This window comes from Grampus griseus, assembly GCF_964374135.1.
Source record: "Grampus griseus genome assembly, chromosome: 6".
Lineage (NCBI taxonomy): Eukaryota > Metazoa > Chordata > Mammalia > Artiodactyla > Delphinidae > Grampus > Grampus griseus.
Genome location: NC_139000.1, coordinates 7,999,075 through 8,020,838, shown reverse-complemented (window position 1 = coordinate 8,020,838; position 21,764 = coordinate 7,999,075). Strand labels below are relative to the sequence as shown.

The following is a 21,764-nucleotide window of genomic DNA, read 5'->3' as shown; positions in this document are numbered from 1 at the left end:
ACAAGGATAAGCTGCTAGGAGTGTCACAATGGTAAGGGCGGGAAGGCTGCTTGTACTGTGTTTAGAGGGAGCTCGGGACTTCCCAGCTAATTCTAATCCACTTTCAGATGATCCTCGTGAACTTTCCTTAATGGCAGTAGGAACAAAGCTGCTCCTGTTTGGCAGCTGAGGGGGAAAGGAAGAACCTTTACACTTAGATGATCTTCAGAGCCCCTACTCTGGCAGTGACGGGGTGAAGAGGGCTCGCTGACCTTCTCTCGTAGTTTTTCTTCACCCATCCTCTGAGCGTTGGCGTAGCCAGGAGTTGAAGCGAAGAGGCCTTTCCCTGGTCTCTGGACACATCAATATTGTTGGTACTAGTTGCTAGGGATTTGAAGAAAATAAAACATTGGCTCTGAACAAGAGTCCCCCTCTGCTCCCTGTGAATTTCACACTATAGGCTTTTAACAATAGACTACTGTGAGGTGAACCCCTTAAAATTACTCAGTCGACAGATCTCATCATCTTTTGGATAAAAGTACTTCAGGATTTTAAGATGAGGCAATCATGTGGCCACCGAGAGTTTTCTGGTTTGCTTTCCCTCACATAATCTTGGGGAAAGGGGTCACCTTGAACTTTACTGTTTTGACTGCATCATGGGGTGTCCTCTGTCTCTTTCTCCTACTTACCGTTTAAGGAATTTGAAACTCTAGTTAGAGTAATAAGCTTTTTCGAGCTTTCGCTCAGACTGAAAGATCTGGTCGGTTTCTCATAGAGAGGTAATACTCATTCTTCCTCTGCCCCCCAATCCCTTATTAAGAGAAATTTCCAACGTACTGGAAAGTTGAAAGAATAGGGTAATGATTACCCACCTATCTTCTACCTAGATTTCACAATGGTTAACCTCTTGCCATCTTTATTTTTATCTCTCTACACAAATGCTTTTTATTAAAGGTTAGGGTTACAAGTTAGACATTGCAGAAGAAAAAATTAGTGAACTTGAAGTCAAAGCAATAGAAACTATTCAAAGTGAAACATAGAAAAAAGATTGGGGGAATAAAAACAAGAGAGTATCAGCAAGATGTGAGACAACGTCAAGGAGCCTAATATATATAAAGGTGAAAAGAATGGGGGGGTCAGAAACAATATTTGAAAAAATATTAGCTGAACATTTTCCAAATTTGATGAAAACGATAAACTCTTAGATTGAAGACTTCCAATGAAACCCAAGCATAAGCAACGTGAAGAAATCTACACCAAGGCACATCATAACCAAAACTGCTTAAGGGCTTCCCTGGTGGCGCAGTGGTTGAGGGTCCGCCTGCCGATGCAGGGGACGTGGGTTCGTGCCCCGGTCTGGGAGGATCCCACATGCCGCGGAGCGGCTGGGCCCGTGAGCCATGGCCGCTGAGCCTGCGCGTCTGGAGCCTCTGCTCCACAATGGGAGAGGTCACAGCAGTGAGAGGCCCGCGTAACGCAAAAAAAAAAAAAAAAAAAAAAACTGCTTAAAAGCAGTGATAAAAAGCAAAATGCTTAATGAGCCAGAGAGCAAAGACACATTATGTACAGAACAGAGATAAAGATGGCAGCACATTTCTTGTCAGAAACAATGTAAGCTCAAAGGCAGCAGAGCACTGTCTTTAAAGGACTGAAAGATACAAAATATTAGCATAGAATTTTATACCCAGAGAATATATCCCTCAGCAACAAAGCAAGATAAACACTTTCAAAAAAGTTGAAAGACTTCATCACCAGCAGATCTGCACTACATGAAATGAGGCCACAGGGAAACCTGGTTCTATGCAACAGAATAATGAGCCCTGGACGTGGTAAACATGTGGTAAAAATAAAGCCACGTTCCTGCAGAGACTGGCAGTCTTCCTCTAGTGCATCCCCAGTACCCTGGACTTCCATTCACCATCCTCCTGGGATTTTTCTCACCTCTCTTGTTTTGAATTGTCCTGTCTCGTGTATTTTGTGTCTTCCTTTCTTGGTTTACTCTCTCCTGTTTTGGTGGAGCTCATCTCCCAGGAGCTTCCAAGAAAAGGGAGGTAATTTTATTGAGACCTTGCATGTCTGAAAATATCTATTTTACCCTCATATTTCATTGACGGTTTGGAGGAGTGTAGAATTCTACATTGGAAATTGTTTGCGTTTAGAATTTTGAAGACATGGCTCTACTGTCATCTTAATTTCCAGTGTTGCCTTTGAGAAGTTTTTGAAGCCATTGGGTTCCTGATCTTTTGTACATATCCCATGTCTTCCCCTCTGAAACTTACACTCTGTCCCCAGTGTTCTGTACTTTCATGGTAATTTGCCTTGGTATTTGTCTGTTCTTATCCATTGTGCAAGACCAGGTTCAGGAAACTTTTTGTATAAAGGGCCCTGTGTTTAAATACTTCAGTTTTTGTGGTTCATATATGATCTCTGCCACTTCTTCTTTTTTCCCACCCCTTTAAAAGTGTAAAGGTCTGTACAGAAACAGACGGCAGGCTTAATTTAGCCCATGGGCCACAGTTTGCTGGATATTCATTGGGCCTCTTCAGTTTAGCAACTTATGCTGTTTACTTCTGGGAAAATTTCTTAAATAATTTCACAATGATTTCTTCTCCTCAGTTTTCTCTTGGTGGAATTCCTACTATTCAGATGTTGAACCTCTTGGACTGGTCCTCTGATTTTCTTATCTTTTCTCTTCAGTTATTTCTCTCTTTGGCTGTTTGCTGTGTTTTCCAGGAGATTTCCTCAGCTTTATCTTCCAACCCTTCTATTTAATTTAATTTTATACATTTTTTGTTTATTTTTTCAACCAACATTTCCAAAATGATAAATCTTTCTCCTGCTCCTTTGGTGAATGAATGACCTGTCAACCCAGAAGTCTGTCCTGTTGCCTCCCTCTTTTTCACCCTTGAATTTTTTTAAATTTATTTTTTGTTGAGGTAACATTGGTTTATAGCATTATATAAGTTTCATGTGTACAACACTATGTTTCTGCCTCTGTGTACCCCACAGCATGCTCACCACCAAAAATTGAGTTTTGGGACTTTCCTGGTGGCATAGGGGTTAAGAATCCACCTGCCAATGCAGGGGACACGGGTTCCATCCCTGATCTGGGAAGATCCCACGTGCCATGGAGCAACTAAGCCTGTGTGCCACAACTACTAAGCCTGTGCTCTAGAGCCCGTGAGCCACAAGTACTGAGCCCATGTGCCACAACTGTTGAAGCCTGCACACCTAGAACCTGTACTCCACAACAAGGGAAGCCACCGCAATGAGAAGCCCGCGCACCGCAACAAAGAGTACCTCCCGATCGCCACACTAGAGATAGCCCTCCCGCAGCAGTGAAGACTCAATGCAGCCAAAAATTAAAAAAAAAAATTTAGAGTCCATCTGTTACCCTACAGTTGATCCTCTTTGCCCATTTTGCCCTCCTCCCTCCCACCCCTTCCCCTCTGCTAACCACTACTCTGTTCTCTGTATCTACATGTCTGTTTTTGTTTGGTTTGGTTTGTTCATTTATTTGGTTTGTTTCTTATATTCCTCCTATGAGTGAAGTCGTACAGTATTTGTCTTTTTCCATCTAACTTAGTTTACTTAGCATAATAACCTCAAGGTCCATCCATGTTGTCACAAATGGCAAGATTTCATCTTTTGTTATGGTTGAATAGTATTCCATTGTATATGTATACCACATCTTCCTTTTCTGTTTGTTTGTTTTTGAATTTTATTTATTTATTTTTTGGCTGCGTTGGGTCTTCATTGCTGCACGCAGGCTTTCTCTAGTTGCGGCGAGCAGGGGCTACTCTTCGTTGCGGTGTGTGCGCTTCTCATTGTGGTGGCTTCTCTTGTTGCGGAGCACAGGCTCTAGGCGTGCGGGCTTCAGTAGTTGCAGCACGCGGGCTCAGTAGTCGCAGCACGCGGGCCCTAGAGCGCGCAGCCTTCAGTAGTTGCAGTGCGTGGGCTCAGTAGTTGTGGCACATGGGCTCAGTAGCTGTGGCACGTGGGCTCAGTAGTTGTGGCACACAGGCTTAGCTGCTCCATGGCATGTGGGATCTTCCCAGACCAGGGATTGAACCTGTGTCCCCTGCATTGGCAGGCAGATTCTTAATTTGATTTTTTTAAATTAGTTTTTATTGGAGTATAGTTGATTAATCACATCTTCTTTATACATTCATCTGTTAATAGAGTGGACACTTACGTTGTTTCCATATCTTGGCTATTGTAAATAATGCTGTTATTGAACTTGGGGGTGCATATATCTTTTTGAATTAGCATTTTTGTATCCTTTGGTTAAATACCCAGAAGTGGAATAGCTAGATCATATAATACGAACATGGACACCAGGGGGGAAAGTGGCGGGGGGGGGGGGTGCTGGCGTGATGAATTGGGAGACTGGGATTGACATATATACACTAATATGTATAAAACGGATAACTAATAAGGACCTGCTGTATAAATAAATAAATAAAATAAAATTCAAAAAAACCAAAAGGAATTCTAGGTGAGAGGAAAGAAACAAGCAGAAGTAAGAGGTCATTAGTGGAGATTGACTTTAAAATGAATGGGGCTTGGATTAATGAGTTTTTATTGCATTGGTTTGATGCTAACGTAGAATGTATATTAAGGGAAACATGAGCCATGAATGGATATGACTTATGCAAATTTTAAAAACCATCATTTCACTATTATAGAGCTTTTAAATGTCAAAAGAAAAAAAAGAAATTGGAGGAGAGGCAATTCTTATAGTGTCAAAGAACTTGAAAAAAAAGTTAAGGTTTATATTTAACTGAAAAATATAAATATATCAAAATATTCCATAGAAGAGAATTCAATGTTACTTAGCAGTAGACTCCCAAGAATAAATACTTTTGAAATATTCAAAAAAAAATACCCAGAAGTGGAATAGCTGGATCATATAATAGTTGTATTCTTAATATTAAATATGAATTTATAAACTAATTAAATATTAAATTAACATCTAATGTGAAAAATATTTTGAGAATTCTCCATACTGCTTTCCATAGTGCCTGCACTGATTTACACTCCCATCAAATTTGTATTAGGGTTTCCTATGCTCCACATCCTTGACAGCACTTGTTATTTCTTGCCTTACCCTCCTATTTAATTCAAAATTTCTGCTGTCATGTTCTTTAAAATTTTATAATAGCTCTCTGAAATTTTCTTTTTCTTTTTTTTTTTTTTTTGTGGTATGCGGGCCCCTCACTTGTGGCCTCGCCCGTTGCGGAGCACAGGCTCTGGATGTGCAGTCTCAGCGGCCATGGCTCAAGGGCCTAGCCGCTCCGCGGCATGTGGGATCTTCCCGGACCGGGGCATGAACCCATGTCCCCTGCATTGGCAGGCAGACTCTCAACCACTGCGCCACCAGGGAAGCCCTGAAATTTTCTTTTTTATAGCTCTCTATTCTTGTTTCATGCATGTGGTATCTTATTTTATGTCTCTGTCTTTAAAAAACCAAAACAAAACTCTGTATAGTCTGTTTCCTCCATGCTTTTTTGTTGTTGCTTCATTTGTTTTGGTCTCTATTTTCTGTATAGGAACTTTCTCAGATGTATAGCAAACCCTGACTAGCTGCTGTGACTAAAAATGAGAGACGTAGACACGGCTTGGGAGCTCCAACCTTGTGGATGGGCCTGGTCTGGGTGGGCTGTTTGTTGGGGAATCCCCAAGGTCAGAATCTTTGGGTTTTTCTTCTTGGGCTCCATTCACCAAAGAAGTCTCTTTCTCCTTGGAGGTAAAGGTCTGGCTGCCAGAATTCTGGGGTCTGAATGGAAGAAGAGGGCCAAGGGATGGAGGGTAGTTCTCAACAATCCATACATATAGCCATTTGTCCCTCTGTTTTCAAGGTGAGAGTCACAGTCCCAGACTGGACTCCTGTGCCCAGTCCAGGGGTCCTGTACACACTACGCTCTCTGAGGAGGAAACTTGTAGTGTTCTTCTGTGTTGGGAGAAGGACATTCACCCAGTGATGGGAAGTGGGAGAAGGGATCTAGATGTACCTGCTTTTTAAATTCCTTTCTACCAACATGCCTTATACCTTCTCCCACTCTTTTAAGTTCCAGAGTTACCTGGCACTGCCAGCTCCTGAAACTGTTGAGGATTCTACCATGTACACTTAATGGGTTTTCAGTGTTCCCTGCTGCTGGCTTAGGATTCCACTTCGGGTGGATTCAACTTTCCCAGGCCTGCTGAGTCAGTTACCACACATCAATTGTAGAAAATAAGACTCAGCATTTAAAACTAAGACTTTAGGGCTTCCCTGGTGGCGCAGTGGTTGAGAGTCCACTTGCTGATGCAGGGGATACGGGTTCGTGCCCCGGTCCGGGAAGATCCCACATGCCGTGGAGCGGCTGGGCCCATGAGCCATGGCCGCTGAGCCTGCGCGTCTGGAGCCTGTGCTCCACAACGGGAGAGGCCACAACAGTGAGAGGCCCGCGTACCGCAAATTAAAAGAAAAAAAAAAAAAAACTAAGACTTTATCTTTTGTAAGAACTGCATTCCAAGAAGACGGGGGTGCAGGGGAGTGGCCACCAGCCAAAGGCTGGGGACCACCACACCCTAGTTTGCCTAGTTTCTTATAGCAAAACAGCAGGCTTTTTGGGCCACTTTTTTCTTGCTTGCTTGCTGAAAGGAGAATGGAAACAGTCTGCTAGAGCCCTAGGGCTCATTGTCTTGGCAGCAAACAAAAGCCTGATTAGACAGAGGCAGGTTAAAAAATATTTGGGACATCCCAAATCCAGGAATTTCATGCTGAATTAGCTCATTAGTTCACTCTGAAGCAGGAAATCAAGTGAAGCCCAAGGTCGTTGTTTCTGATCCTGGGTATCCCCTCCTAGATTCCAGTATGCACCCTTAGTGGAGTGGTCTTTGGCCCAGAACTTTTCGCTGTATTATACAGCTCGGAGAGACAGATTTCACCAGTCAGCTCTCCCGTACCCATCCCCTAGCGGAAGTCTGGGCAAAGGCCACTGTCCCAACACAGAACCAACTCATATTCTGAGGGCAATGTTCAAATAATGCCTAGGTAAATGAGGAGGGGACAATAGCCCACCTATGCATTTTGATACAAATAGACGGCCAGAGAGAATTGCCTCTGGTCTGGTGATTAAAACAGGAAAAAAAAAACCTCTGCACAGGAACTTTGTGAACATTTGATATGGAAAATGGAAAAATGACAGAAGCATGGCATAAAGGCTCAGGTAAAGGATTTATTCTAGGAGAAGACAGGGACAGGGAAAACAATTTAAAGCACTCTCAAACATAAAAATGATGAACCAAGAGTTCAAATGGGACGTAATGTGAAATAACAGAACGAAGGGGAACGCGGGCTAGCCCAGCCAAGGCAACGGAAAACAAAAAATAATGGGATTGCAGAACTAATAAGCCAATTTGAAAACATAAAAAGCAAAATCTGTTCTCTAGAGTATGGAAGGCTGACTTGAGAAGATCACTCAGTCTGTATATTTGGTGAAAATTTGCACAAACTCAGCCATTTCTTCTGGATTTTCAATGTTTCTTCTCTTTGGGGCTCCACCCTCTTCCTGTGCTTGATCTGAGCCCAAATCCCAACAGGATATTTTCTTTTCCTGGCATCTTATTGTAACCAGTTCCCTGGATTTGGGAAAAGGTAGCAGCCCTCCTGAAATTAGACCTTTGTGTGTGTTGGGCCGTGTGGGTGTGGGGAGTACTTCCTGCCTTCCGGAAGCTTCCCTGAGGCTTTTGTCTTGTGTCAGTTGGACACCTATTGAATGGCTGCATTGATGCTTCCAGAGGGGGACTGAGCTTGTGGCCTTGTCTTGCTGTGTGAGATTACACATTTTTAAATATCTGAGACCTGAAGACGTGTAGCAAGTTAAATCCTAGAGCAGAACAGATTGGGCTGGTCAGAATCTTGGACCTTGGAAGTACGGTAATTTCTACCACCGCTCCCGTGGACAAGTTACTTGATCTCTCTGAGATTCAGTTTCTTTATAAAATGGACCAGATCAGGGTTTCTCAGCCTCAGCACTATTAACATCTTGGGCTGTATGAGCCTATACGTTGTAGGATGTTTAGCAGCATGCCTAGCCTCTCCCTACTAGATACCCATAGCACCCTCCAATCATGAAGATCAAAAACGCCTCCAGGCTTCCCTGGTGGCGCAGTGGTTGAGAGTCCGCCTGCCGATGCAGGGGACACGGGTTCGTGCCCCGGTCCGGGAAGATCCCACATGCTGCGGAGCGGCTGCGCCCGTGAGCCATGGCCGCTGAGCCTGCGCGTCCGGAGCCTGTTGCTCCGCAACGGGAGAGGCCCCAACAGTGAGAGGCCCGCGTACCGCAAAAAAAAATAAAATAAACAATAAAAACAGAAACGCCTCCAGACATTGCTGATTGTTCCCGGCAGGGGTTGGTGGGTGGGCAAAATCACTCCCCTTTGAGAACCACTAGACTAGACCATGTTTTGTCTGCTCTGGGTTTCTGGAATTATATGAAACACTCTTTTCCCCTTTTTTCCAAAGTGTATTTTGCCTAACCCTTTAGTCCTTAGGGACACTCCCATTTAAGTCAAGAAATATGATTTGGAGCCATTCAATGCTGCATGTACCAGTTTAAGATACTGGCCACATCTTGGGTTCCTGCCAGGATCTAGATAGATACCTAGTCTCCGTTTCTGCAGTTCAAGGAGGAATTACTGCAGTCGTCATGGAGTCTATATAGGAAGAGGACAAGGTTTTTGCGGAGAAACAGGTACAAGCTGGCAGCTGAAAAGGAATATTAACAGATAAGGTCGGCTGCTGTTGGTAATGCATGAGGGCAGTGTGTTTTCTTTCTCTCTCTCTCCCTTTCCCTCTCTCTCTCTGTTTCTCAAATGTAAAATGCTTCCCAAATAACTGCATGCTTATCACTATCTTGTACAAAAATGGCCCTCATTCTAGACTCTATTCTTTAAAAAAAAAAGTCTTATTCAACAACGCTTATGAGAAACGGTGCTTTCTGTCCTGGAAGATTAATTGCCACTTCACCTTTTTTTTTTTTTTGTCTTTGGTCTTTTTGTTCCAAAATAGTAATATAACCAAATAGTATTTACTATTATAAGCTATTGATTTGAAAAAGAGATGAATTGTTTTGGATCCCATTTTTGATTGATTTTTCTATTTGTGTATATTTGGCGACTTCACAGTTCCTTTCATCCATGTTGTAGGCAATCTTAGGAAGAAGAAAATAGCTCTTTTGGAGCTGAGGGGAAGTGACTGTTGGATCTAAGGTACAACCGGAAACTCCTGTCTCTAACCTCTTTTTGTCCCCAGGTTGAGATTTTCTTTTTACTAATCAAAGTTCCAAGGTCCAGGAGGCTTTGTTTTAGAGAGCTTCTAGCTCCTTAACCTTTTGACTATAAATCTTGTGAAAGAGGAAGAAAGGAAGATCGAAAATGAGGATTTCCCATGAAAGAGAAAGTGAATTGTCATTCCTGTAACACTGTCCAGCATCTTTATGGGTCTGAGGTTAAGTTTTGGTTTCTCAGATAGCAGGCATTTATCATCACATACTCCCCTCAGATGTGGGCAGCAGTCCACGTTTTGGACATTTGCGTCTTATGCAATGTCTGGGTGTGCTCACCAGGGCAATGCAACCAAGCCATCGTTCACCCATCTCCACGCATTCTAACGCTTGTGACCTCCTCCCTTCTCTCCCTTTCCGGCCCCCCCCAAAAAAAGCAAACTTCATTGGAAACATTCTCAGATTAAGCAGTTGTCATGCAGCAGTTTATAGGGAGTGGTACCCTGTTTTTGCCCCGTGCCTGACAATTTGAGGTCTCTATTTTGGTCTCTCTCACTTTTGTAAAATAAAGTTTAGATACAAAACTATATTAAGCTATAATTTTACATACATATTTTATAGCGGTAAGCCAGAGTACCTGTCTTCAGATGAAGACGCTATGGAACAGTTCCATACTAAGCAAAACTGCATTTGTTATTTGAGTTACAAGTTTTCATATAAAATTCTCTGATGACTTTTTAAAAACAGCTTCCTTGAGATATAATTCACACATTATACCATTCAGTGATTTAAAGTGTACAATTCAGTGGCTTTTAGTACATTCACAGAATTGTGTATCCATCATCACAATCCATTTTTGAACACTTTCATTACCCCAGAAAGAAACTCCATACTCCTTAGACATCACTCCCAACTCCCCCATACACCAGCTTAGGCAACTACTAATCCCCCCCCTTTTTAAAAAATATTTATTTATTTATTTATTTATGTTTAGTTGCACCAGGTCTTAGTTGCGGCAGGTGGGCTCCTTAGTTGTGGCTTGCCAGCTCCTTAGTTGTGGCATGTGAACTCTTTTTTTTTTAATATTTATTTATTTATTTGGTTGTACTGGGTCTAAGTTGTAGCAGGTGGGCTTGTTGGGGCCAGGGATCGAACCCGGGCCCCCTGCGTTGGGAGCACAGAGTCTTATCCACTGCACCATCAGGGAAGTCCCCTAATCTAATCTACTTTCTTTTTATTTATTTACTTATTTACTTATTGGCTGCATTGAGTCTTCGCTGCTGCACGTGGGCTTTCCCTAGTTGCGGCAAGCGGGGGCTACTCTTCGTTGCAGTGCGCGGGCTTCTCATTGCGGTGGCTTCTCTGGGCTCTAGGCACGTGGGCTTCAGTAGTTGTGGTGCATGGGCTCAGTAGTTGCGGCTCACGGGCTCTAGAGTGCAGGCTCAGGAGTTGTGGTGCACAGGCTTAGTTGCTCTACAGCACGTGGGATCTTCCCAGACCAGGGATCGAACCCATGTCCCATGCCTTGGGAGTGGAGTTTTATCCACTGCACCACCAGGGAAGTCCCCTAACCTACTTTCTACCTCTATAGATTTGCATATTCTGGACATTTCATGTAATTGGAATCACACAATCTGTGGTCCTTGGTGACTGGCTTCTTTGACAGCATTTTAAGGATTCATCCATGTTGTTACATGTCTCAGTACTTCGTTCCTTTTTATGGCTAATATTGCATTGTCTGAATATTCCACATTTATTTATTCATCAGGTTGATCGACATTTGGGTTGTTTCTACTTTTTGGCTATTATGAATAATGCTGCTATAAACATTCGTGTATAAGTTTTCATGTAGACCTGTGTTATCATTTCTCTTGGGCTTATACCTAGCAGTGGAATTGCTGAATCATATGGTAGCTCTTCATTTAGCTGTTTGACTTTTTTTTTTTTTTTTTTTAGCTGTTTGACTTTTATGCTTCAGGAGTAATGTCTGCTTTCCCAAACAGGACTGCAAGTTCTTGGAGATCAAGAAATTGATTTATATATATTTTTTAATGTCCTCCATAGACTTCATGTGGTTATGGGCATTTTATTGTGCAATTGCTAGACACTTCACTTCTCTGGGCCTCAGTTTTCTCCTTTGTAAGATGGGAGTGATTATAATATTAATCTCTGAGGGTTGCTGTGAGCTTTAAATGAGAGGATACATGGAAAATGTATAGGACAATGTATTCCATATAGTAAGTCTTGAATAAATGTGGGTACTTTTTCCTTATTGGGACTAAATTATTGATTGAGTTTTTTCTTTAATAAGAGCTTTTAAGAGTATTTAGGCTAAGGCTGTTGGTATCTCAGACACTGGTTAAAAATTAGTATATAGAGAAATGCTAGGATAGCAGAAACTTTGGATATGAACCTGTGTATCTGTACCTTCACATAATAGCACACTCCTCGCTGAATTTGAATAAGCAGAGTTAAGGGGAAAACATTTCTAGATCCTTCTGGCTTGCGAACTTGGACTGGCCGGAATAGCCATAGTTTACCTGTCATGTTCCTCAAGAATAGAGAGAGCTCTCTCCCTAGCAATCCCTGTCAAAGAGTCTCTGAGACTTTTGAACTGGGGGTTCTGATGGGTGGGTGTCAGGAGAGTGGTGGCCCCAGGAGGGGGGTGTGGGAGGTTGAGGAGAGCTCCTGGGTGGGGTCACCTTTCTCAGCCTTGAACAGAGCTGCCCGTTTCACTCCCAGCAAGCACTGCTTAGCTGTGCCACTCAGGGGGTTCATTCATCCTGCGGGCATTTGCTGAATCATTATTTTATGCCAGATGCCAGAGACGGGGCAGGAGGGTGGGTGCAGGGAGGCGGGGGGAGTCGTCATGTTTGAAGGTGAATGAATGAGGCTTAGTGTTCAAGGAACTGAATACAGTGGGTGACTTGTGGAGTCCTCAGCCAGTTGTTGCTACCTTAAAGACCAGCCTGGGCCACTCTCTCCTCTTCTGAGCTTGCTGAGTCTCTCTGTTCCTAGGCTGTCCCATCCTTGATCCTGACTTGGGGACTTCGCACCTGCTCTTCCCATGCCTGGAGAACTCTCCCCCCAGATCTTCACTGGGTTGGTTCCTCCTCATCACCTCCTCAGAGGACCTTCTCCCATACCCCCGCCACATTCTAGTTCATTAACCTTTAAAATTTCCTCTGAGCACTTATCACGCTCCAGAATGATCTTATTTGTCTCCTGTGTGTATTGGCTGTCTCTCCCCTCCACATCAGGTATAGGCACCTTAGGGCAGGAATCTTGTTTAGCTTGTTCATTGTGGTCTTTCCAGTGCCTGAAATGATGTCTGGCACATAGCAGGTGTTCAATAAGTCATCATTGTTGAATGGAGAGAAACAAACGGGAGAACAGGAGACACATCACAAACTCCATGGAGGAGCAATAAGAAACCAATTAGAGGGCTTCCCTGGTGGCGCAGTGGTTGGGAGTCCGCCTGCCGATGCGGGGGACACGGGTTCGTGCCCCGGTCTGGGAGGATCCCACATGCCGCGGAGCGGCTGGGCCCGTGAGCCATGGCCGCTGGGCCTGCGCGTCCAGAGCCTGTGCTCCGCAACTGGAGAGGCCACAACAGTGAGAGGCCCGCGTACCACAAAAATACAAAAAAAAAAGAAACCAATTAGAAATCACTGGGTTCTCCCTTATTAGGAAGGTCAGATACCTTTAAAATAGATGCCTATGGTGCTGGTGGGAGCCAACAGTGCTAAGTATTCTAAGACTGAACTAAGTGCTTTACACACATTAAATAATTTAAATAATTTAATCCTCACAGTAACCCTGTGAGGCATGTGTGGCCATCCGCATTTTATAGATGGGGAAACTGTGACACAGATTTAATAACTTGTCCAAAGTCACAGCTAGTAAGTGGAGGAGCAGGGATTTGAACCTTAACCATCTGGCTCCAAAACCCATCAGAGTTATTTTGCTTTACTTTGTCAAGGTGATCATTGCAATATAACAAAGAAAAGCACACCCAGGTTCAAGTGCAGAGTCCAGTCTGTGCTGGTGTCTGAGAGACAGTATGTGTAGTGCGAAGAGCGTTTGGATGGGGATCCAGAGACCTATTTCTGCTCACTCTGGAGTGACCAGTTGGTGGCCTTGCCCACTCCAGATGGCTGTGTTTTCCAGGAGCATCTCAATCCGAAAATGGGGGACCTAGACTCTGGCCTTTGATGGTCTCTAAAGTTCTTTCCAATATAAGTGTTCTTAAGCACCAAAGAAGTAGAATCATTGAAAGTTATTTTACTTCCACAGGCGTCTGCCAAGGAGCCATGGGTTTATGTGTTTACAGTCTCACGCTTGCCTGTATGTGCATGGAAAAGGATCTGGAAGGCTGCCCCCTAAACCCTGAGGGGTTCTTTCCCCTCAAGAGTGGGGGTAAGGAGGGAAATTTCACTTTGTAACTATACAGCTCTCTATTGTTATTTATTTATTTATTTTTTTGCGGTACGCGGGCCTCTCACTGCTGTGGCCTCTCCCGTTGCGGAGCACAGGCTCCGGACGCACAGGCTCAGCGGCCATGGCTCACGGGCGCAGCCGCTTCGCAGCATGTGGGATCTTCCCGGACCGGGGCACGAACCCGTGTCCCCTGCATCGGCTGGCGGACTCTCAACCACTGCGCCACCAGGGAAGCCCTCTATTGTTAATTTTTGAACAAGAATGTGCTACTTCTCTATTATTAAAAACATCATAAGGCAAAAAATTAAAGTGGTTTGTAATTAGTTGCCAGTAGTTTCTGTGTACATGGGTCTTTCTAAGGGAAGGATCTTGAGAGTACTGGGAAGGCTTGTTTTCAAATATTTGAACCATTTCCTCCTGTTTTGTGTAACCTTTACTTATTCCACCTAGGTAGATGCATTTGTTTATTAGCAAGGAGGATCTTCAGCACAGAGCAAGACATTCAAAGAGGCTTGGTTGCCGTCCTCAGATATCTGAATTGCCGTCAGGGAAAGAGGAACAGGCTTGCTGTTGCTTCAGAGCAGAATTACCAGCAGCGTGTAGAGTAGAATCGCCAGGGCATGGAGTCCCAGCCCGGTATGCACTGGGAAACAGTGGAGCTGCCTTCCTAGAGTCTGATTACTGTTGCCACGTGAAAGTCCTCTTGGTTTGTATGTGTTTATTTTGTATCTGCCACCTTACTAAAGGTTTTAATGTTTCTAATAGTTTTTCAGTTGATTCCCATGATTTCTGCAGGCAGATAACTCTGCATCCTTCTTACCAGTATTATCCGTCGTTTTCTTTTCTGGTCTAAATGAATTCTCAGAATGATGTTAAGTAATAGCAACTTAAAAATACAGTCCTGTGTCTGTGTTGCAACATGAAATATCTTACTTTCTGGGGGCTCTGACTTGTGCTTCAGCATTAATGCATCTCTTCTTAGATAAACAGAGGTCACTCTGTCTCCTCAGAAGTGGTATAAGGGTTCTTCTGTTCAATTTTATATTTACATTTAAGATTTATATACATTGGCGCATTGGTGCCGTCATTCCAGAGTATTCACGTTTATTGTGGGTCAGAGAAGTTTAGAAGTTTTTGGTTAAATACCCGTAGAGTTTGATATCTAAATATTTTTGTGATTATTTTAAAACTGTATTTTAAATATGTATTTCTATTTAATAGGATTTTTACATTATATTAAAAATCTTGATTGGTGGAAGTGATGTGTTGTAATTTTCTTATTTCCTCGTCAGTATGAATAACATTTTTTTTTTTTTTTTTTTTTTGCGGTACGCGGGCCTCTCACTGTTGTGGCCTCTCCCGTTGCGGAGCACAGGCTCTGGACGCGCAGGCTCAGCAGCCATGGCTCACGGGCCCAGCTGCTCCGCGGCATGCGGGATCCTCCTGGACCGGGGCACGAACCCGTGTCCCCTACATCGGCAGGCGGACTCTCAACCACTGCGCCACCAGGGAAGCCCCTGAATAACGTATTTTTATAGTGACATCACAGTGGGTGCCTTTTATTTAGTGCCTCGTATGTGCCCGACACCTTACCAGGCATATTGTCTCGTTAACCTTCGCAACTGGTCACTAAAGTATTATAATTTTTATTTTGCAGATGAGAAAACTGGAGCCTAAAACGTTTTACACTTGCTCAAGGTCCACAGCTAACAAATGCCTGAACCTGGATTTTCCCTGGTCTATCTAACTTTAGTGCTTCCCTTGGCATTTTTTCTTAATCTTGAGGGTGGGAGTGACCTTTGCCTGAGTAACTAGCCTTATACCCTCACACAAATGGGGTTTATTTAAGAGGGTGCCTTTCAGAAGAACTGCCACTATTGAGCTGGAATAACTAGAAATTCCCTGTACTGTGAAAGGGAATTTCAGTCATAGAGGAGGGCAGCTGTGGCCTGAGTTTACACTCCCTTAAATCCCTCAGCAGAGCAGAGGCACTTCTCATGCTGGTGTCTGGGCAGTAGACTCCTGGTGCGTGTGTCAGGGCAGCATGGAGCTCTGGGACTACAGAGCACAGGATATTGGAATCCCCTGTGGTTTTGAGGACTTTGGTGATGCTCCCACTTCTCCCAAGCTTCCAGCCCATCTAGTATTAGTCATGCTATTTCAGATGTTTTGGTGTGCCATGGGCTTAGGTTCCCTGACATGTGTCACTGCCGAGGGCAGTCATGGGTGCCAGGGCGGTAAGAGTAGGGCTCCCCGGGGGGAGCAGGGGGTGGGGGAGGGGTTTGCAGCTATCCCTAGAGCCTGCCCTTTGGGACTTCAGTTGGTATACTGGGTGCATCTGAAGGTGTCCCAGATAATCTAGACCACCTGCTGTGTTTCTCAGGACTTGGGAGGGATTTGTTGAGTTTGGGAGTTACCCAGGATGTGGTTGAGAAGGAATCTGCTTTCTTGCCTTTTGGCCATGAGGGAAGCACAGTCCGCCAGGGCTATGGTCCTCACGATCATGGAGAAGCTGAAGCTGCCCCATATACACAGGCTAGATGGTGGTGGAGTGGACATTTTGGCTATAGATATACACGGTTTGGAAAGCAGAAATAAGATCCTCTGGCTACACCAGCCTCAGAAGGCTTTATTGTTTCTCTCCACACAAAGAGGACGTACAAGGGAGTTGAAATGTGATTGTCAGGGCTTATTTGTGAGGAAGTAGCCCAACCTACTTGATTCTTAATGCTAAAATGGGCTCTAATCCTTGTTTCCTTTTCGGTATTGGATTAGAAAAATGTAGGGCAGGATTAGAATTGGCTGGCAACAATGCCCACAGCAAATACAGGCCCTGAGAATTTTGGAACAGGAATCACTAGGCAGGAAGGCTTGAACCTGCACCAATCTTTAGGACTTGTGATCCTTGTTTTGATTTTCTGATTATATCTCTGTCTTCCCCTATCAAAAGGTGACTTGAATTTAAAGTCAGTGAATTTAAATTAATTGTGTGTAATGGCAAAAAAAAAAAAAAAGGAACATGTTCATCCTCGGTAATACAAAAAAGACAGTGAAATATACCATTTTAATCCACTGTCATATTAGCAAACAAACCTCAAGGTATTATTTTATCAGTTAGTATGTTATTTTGGAGAGCCACTCAGAATACTGATGGGGGTGTAAATTGTGTTTTTGGAAAATAATTCAGCAGAATTTATCAAGAGCCCAGCATATTTATACTCTTTACCTATTCATTCCATACCCAGAAAGCTCTCCTAACAGAATAATTTGCGCAAAGAAAAGCCCTGGGCACAAAGATGTTCACTGACACTTTACTTTCAGAGCATTTTTCCTATTATAATACCTAATACATGGTCAGTGTAAAAAGCTTGGGAGGACATAGGAAGGCACAAATTGGCACTTAAAAGATTGATCATAATCTTACCACAGAAAAATAGCATTTTCATTAAAATTTTCTACTTTTTCCTATGCATATATCCTTTTTTTTTTTTTTTTTTTTTTTTTTTTGCGGTACGCGGGCCTCTCACTGTTGTGGCCTCTCCCGTTGCAGAGCACAGGCTCTGGACGCGCAGGCTCAGCAGCCATGGCTCACGGGCCCAGCCGCTCCACGGCATGTGGGATCTTCCCGGACCGGGGCACGAACCCGTGTCCCCTGCATCGGCAGACGGACTCTCAACCATTGCGCCACCAGGGAAGCCCCCCTTTTTTTTGTTTTTAGATTTAATTAATTAAGTTATTTTTGGCTGCGTTGGGTCTTCATTGCTGCGCGAGGGCTTTTCTCTAGTTGCGGCGAGCGGGGGCTACTCTTCGTTGCAGTGCATGGGCTTCTCATTGCGGTGGCTTGTTGCAGAGCACAGGCCCTAGGCGCATGGGCTTCAGTAGTTGTGGCACGCGAGCTCAGTTGTGGCTCACAGGCTCCAGAGCACAGGTTCAGTAGTTGTGGCGCACGGGCTTAGTTGCTCTGCAGCATGTGGGATCTTCCCGGACCAGGACTCGAACCCATGTCCCCTGCATTGGCGGGCAGATTCTTAACCACTGCGCCACCAGGGAAGCCCTATTCTTTAAAAAATAGTTGTAACGTACCTTTTTCCCAGAGCCATGTATTTTGAATATTTTCTCTCTCTGTTTTATTCACCTGGGGAAACTCTAACCCTAGTTGAAACCAACTTTTCTTTCCTTTCTGGCGTACACCTGGACAATCAAACATTACTGGGGAAGAAAAAAGAAAATCACACAACTCAGCTGCCTGGTTTTACTTTAAATTTATGGTCATGGACCTCAAATTAGCCCTTAAAACTGTCGAGAAATGCTAAAACATCTCTGTAGGAAGTCCCCTTTTGGGACTTCCCTGGTGATCCCTCCGTTAAGACACTGTGCTTCCACTGCAGGGAAGCAGGTTCGATCCCTGTACATCAGGGAACTAAAAGGATATCCACTTTCCCAATCTTTGGGAAGACGTGTGATACTCTTTCTTCAAACCTTCCATATACAGCACCACCGTCCCTACTCTGAGCCAGTGACCTCGTTTCTAATGAGGAAGCCCCTCCCCTCTGCCACCACTCTTTCAGCCCACCATTGGTCCCCTGCCTCTCCCCACTGGGTGGACCTGGTGCCCTGCCTCCTATCCCAGGTCAGGGTCTCTTCCTGTGTCTCAGACCCCAGCCCCTTCCTCCTCCTCAGGGACCTCAGTCTTTGAATGATCTGTCCTCTCTCCTGCATCATCAATCTCCCCCTCTCTTTTGGTTTATCGCCAATACCATTTTTTTTAAATGCTGTAATTGGGAATCCCCCAGTGGTCCAGTGGTTAGGACTCTGTGCTTTCACTGCCAGGGCCCTGGGTTGTATCCAATTTCTCACATCTTAAAAAGAACAAAGGACTTCCCTGGTGGCACAGTGGTTAAGAATCTGCCAATGCAAGGGACACGGGTTCGAGCCCTGGTCTGGGAAGATCCCACATGCCTTGTAGCAACTAAGCCCGTGCACCACAACTACTGAGCCTGCGCTCTGGAGCCCACGAGCCACAACTCCTGAGCTCGCGAGCCACAACTACTGAAACCTGCGTGCCTAGAGCCTGTGCTCTGCAACAAGAGAAGCCACCGCAATGAGAAGCCCACACACCGCAACGAAGAGTAGCCCCCGCTCGCCACAACTAGAGAAAGCCTGCACGCAGCAACGAAGACCCAACACAGCCAAAAATAAATAAATAAAAAATAATTTTAAAAAAAGAATTAGTATTAAGTAAAAATAACTGAAGGAAAGCTTTCATTTCAAAAAAAAGAAAAAAAGAAAAAAAGAAAAACCCTTCCTTGATTTCACATTCTCTGTCTACCCTGCCTAGCTTTCATACTTTTCTCTGCTACCTTATAGGAAAACCTCTTGAAAAAGTTGTCTAGATAGTCTGTCTTCCTCATCACCCATTTTAGACTGGCTTCATCCTTATTGTTTCACAAGAATGCTTGTCAATAAAGACCATGTTTCCAAACCACCTTACTGGTCCTACAAGCATTTGGGGTTTTCTCCAAACTTACCTCTATGTGGTAATAATGCCCAGATTTTAAACTGTAGCTAAAAGTCAGTCTTTCAAGCTCCAGCTACCCTCCCTGTATCTCCCCTCGGATGTCTCTTAGCCATCTCAATCTTTAATCAAAAAAGGATGTTCTGTATTCTCCTACAGATCAGTTCTTTCCTCCCTCTAAATCTTTTGTGTCTCTACATCAATTTCTTTGTTTAAGCCAAAAAGCTAGGAGTTACCTGTTTCCTTTCTTTACTTTCCCCCCACACCCAATTCAGCAGCTAGCCCTGTTGGCTATACGTCCAAATAGATATCAAATTCACCCTTTTCTCGCCATGTCCACGGCTGGTGGCAGTGGATGGACCCTTGAGAAGCGTCCTGACTGTACTCCTGCTTCAGTTCTTGCCCCCCTCCAATCTCATCTCTACTGCACATCAGATGACGTCCCTACCCTTGGTGGCTTTCTGGTGCCCTTCAGATAAAATCATACTCCCGTCAAGGTCCCCTGTGATCTGGCCTCCAGCCTCAGCTTCTACCACCTTCAGTTCCAAGAAGCTGTCAAGCTCTTTTTCCTTTTTCCACCTCGAGCCTTTGTGCCTCCCTTTTTTTTTTTTTTTGCCCACCACATGTGGGATCTTAGTTCCCCAACCAGGGATCGAACCTGCGCCCCCTGCAGTGAAAGCCTGGAGTCCTAACCACTGGACTGCTAGGGAAGTCCCTTTTTTTTTTTTTCCTGTTTTTTTGTTTGTTTTTTGGTTTTTTTTCGTCTTTTTTTTCTGATCCCCTCTTAAAGGTAGCTCTCCACACTGGGTTTTTTCCTCTCTACCACGGCCCTTATTTATTTACCTTAGAGCATTTGTGAGAAGCCATGATTGCCCTTTTGTTTTGTTTTGTCTGCTTCCGTCACTAGAGTGTTTGCTGTTGTTCATCCCTGGTGCTGGGTCCAGCGACTGGCAAACAGTGGTATTGAGTGAATGAGTGGGTATTTTCCACATCATTATTTCTAATGGGTACGTAGTATCCGTTGCACAAATGTAACCTAATTGACTTAACCACTGCCTTATTATTTGATATATTTGTTCCCAGTTTTTCACCACACTGAAACATGGGAAATAATCTAAATGGCTATTGGGAAAATTGTTGACTAAACCAGGGACTATTATGCAGGCATTTAAGATCCTAGGAAGCATTTTTATTAACATGGAGAAATGAGTTTTCTTACTGAAAAAAAGCATAATACGAAATTATATACACCACATGATCTTAGCTATGTAGAAGTTCATGGGAAAAGCGAGTAGGAAATAAACTAAAATGTTAATTATGCATTTGGGGTTGGCAGGATTACAAGTGATTTTTCTTTTTGATTTTTTTCAAGTATACAAGTAATACATGGTATTTTCTTCTTTGTACTTTTCTGTGTTTTCCAAGTTTACTGCAATGAGTGTGTATTTTTTTATAATCAGGTAAGGAGCTCTTAAAAATTTTAGAACACTTTGATGACACATCAGATTATTGCAGATAGTCAGAAGTAGAGTCAGGAACCATCGTGCTCTGGAGGGTGACCTAAAATGCTGGAAGCACACTCGCTAATGACAGCTCTTAGCCTTGAGTCCTTCCAGGCCTGTGGCTGATCTGGGTTTAGAAAGAGTAGCAGAGCGCTGTTTCCTGTGAATCCTCCATGACCGGGTAGACTTGTGTGTGGTGTGACATTATAGAAACTGTGGCTTGCAAAAGTGTTGGTTTTGGGTGAGAGCATCCCACAGATGTGCTCAGGGTTGGAAAGATATCACAACTGCTCTTCACGTCTGTTTCTGGAGCTTGACGGGGGCTCATGTGCCCTGGGGTATTGTCATAGCATTTTATGCACTTAAGTCAGTGGTTCTCAAACCCCAGACCCTTTTGGGAATTCGAGGTCAAAACTATCTTCATAATAAGACTAAGATGTTATCTACCTTCTCACTCTTATTCTCTCACCAACGTACACTGGAGTTTTCCAGATGCTATATGATTCACAGCAGGTTATTTAAGAAGCAGAACCCAGCTGTCTTCTACGAAGCCAGACATTAAGGAGAGTTGCAAAGATGTAAAACAATGCCAGTAGTCTCACTAAAATTGTTTTATTATGGAAAATATAAATAGCATTTTGGGAATTCCCTGGTGGTCCAGTGGTTAGGACTCAGCACTTTGACTGCCATGGCCCAGGTTCAATACCTCGTCAGGGAGCTGAGATCCCAAAAGTTGCACAACGCAGCCAAAAAAACAAAAATATAAATAGCATTTTAATGAAGTGCAACTATGTTATCATAGAATGGGTTTATTATTATTGTAATTGAATTAACACATATTTTAAAAATTTCTCAGTTTAACTTCTAATACAGGAAATGTCAGTAGATATTTGCCCACATACACAAACACTCTTTGGGGTCCCCAATATTTAAGAGTATAAAGGAGTCCTGAGACTACAAAGTTTGAGAACAACTGAATTAAGGAAGCAGGAAGAGAACTGTCTTTATGGTGGATTGATTATGGCTCAGTAGACAGATTGGTTGAATTGCATGACT

General features: G+C 43.7%; 1 protein-coding gene across 1 annotated transcript in view; it reads left to right on the top strand.

The window, feature by feature from the left end:
- STXBP1 (syntaxin binding protein 1) overlaps positions 1-21,764 on the top strand; it is a gene marked incomplete at its 5' end in the record, with an annotated part of 73,700 nt that overhangs the window by 17,072 nt on the left and 34,864 nt on the right. The gene's annotated exons all lie outside the window — the stretch shown is intronic.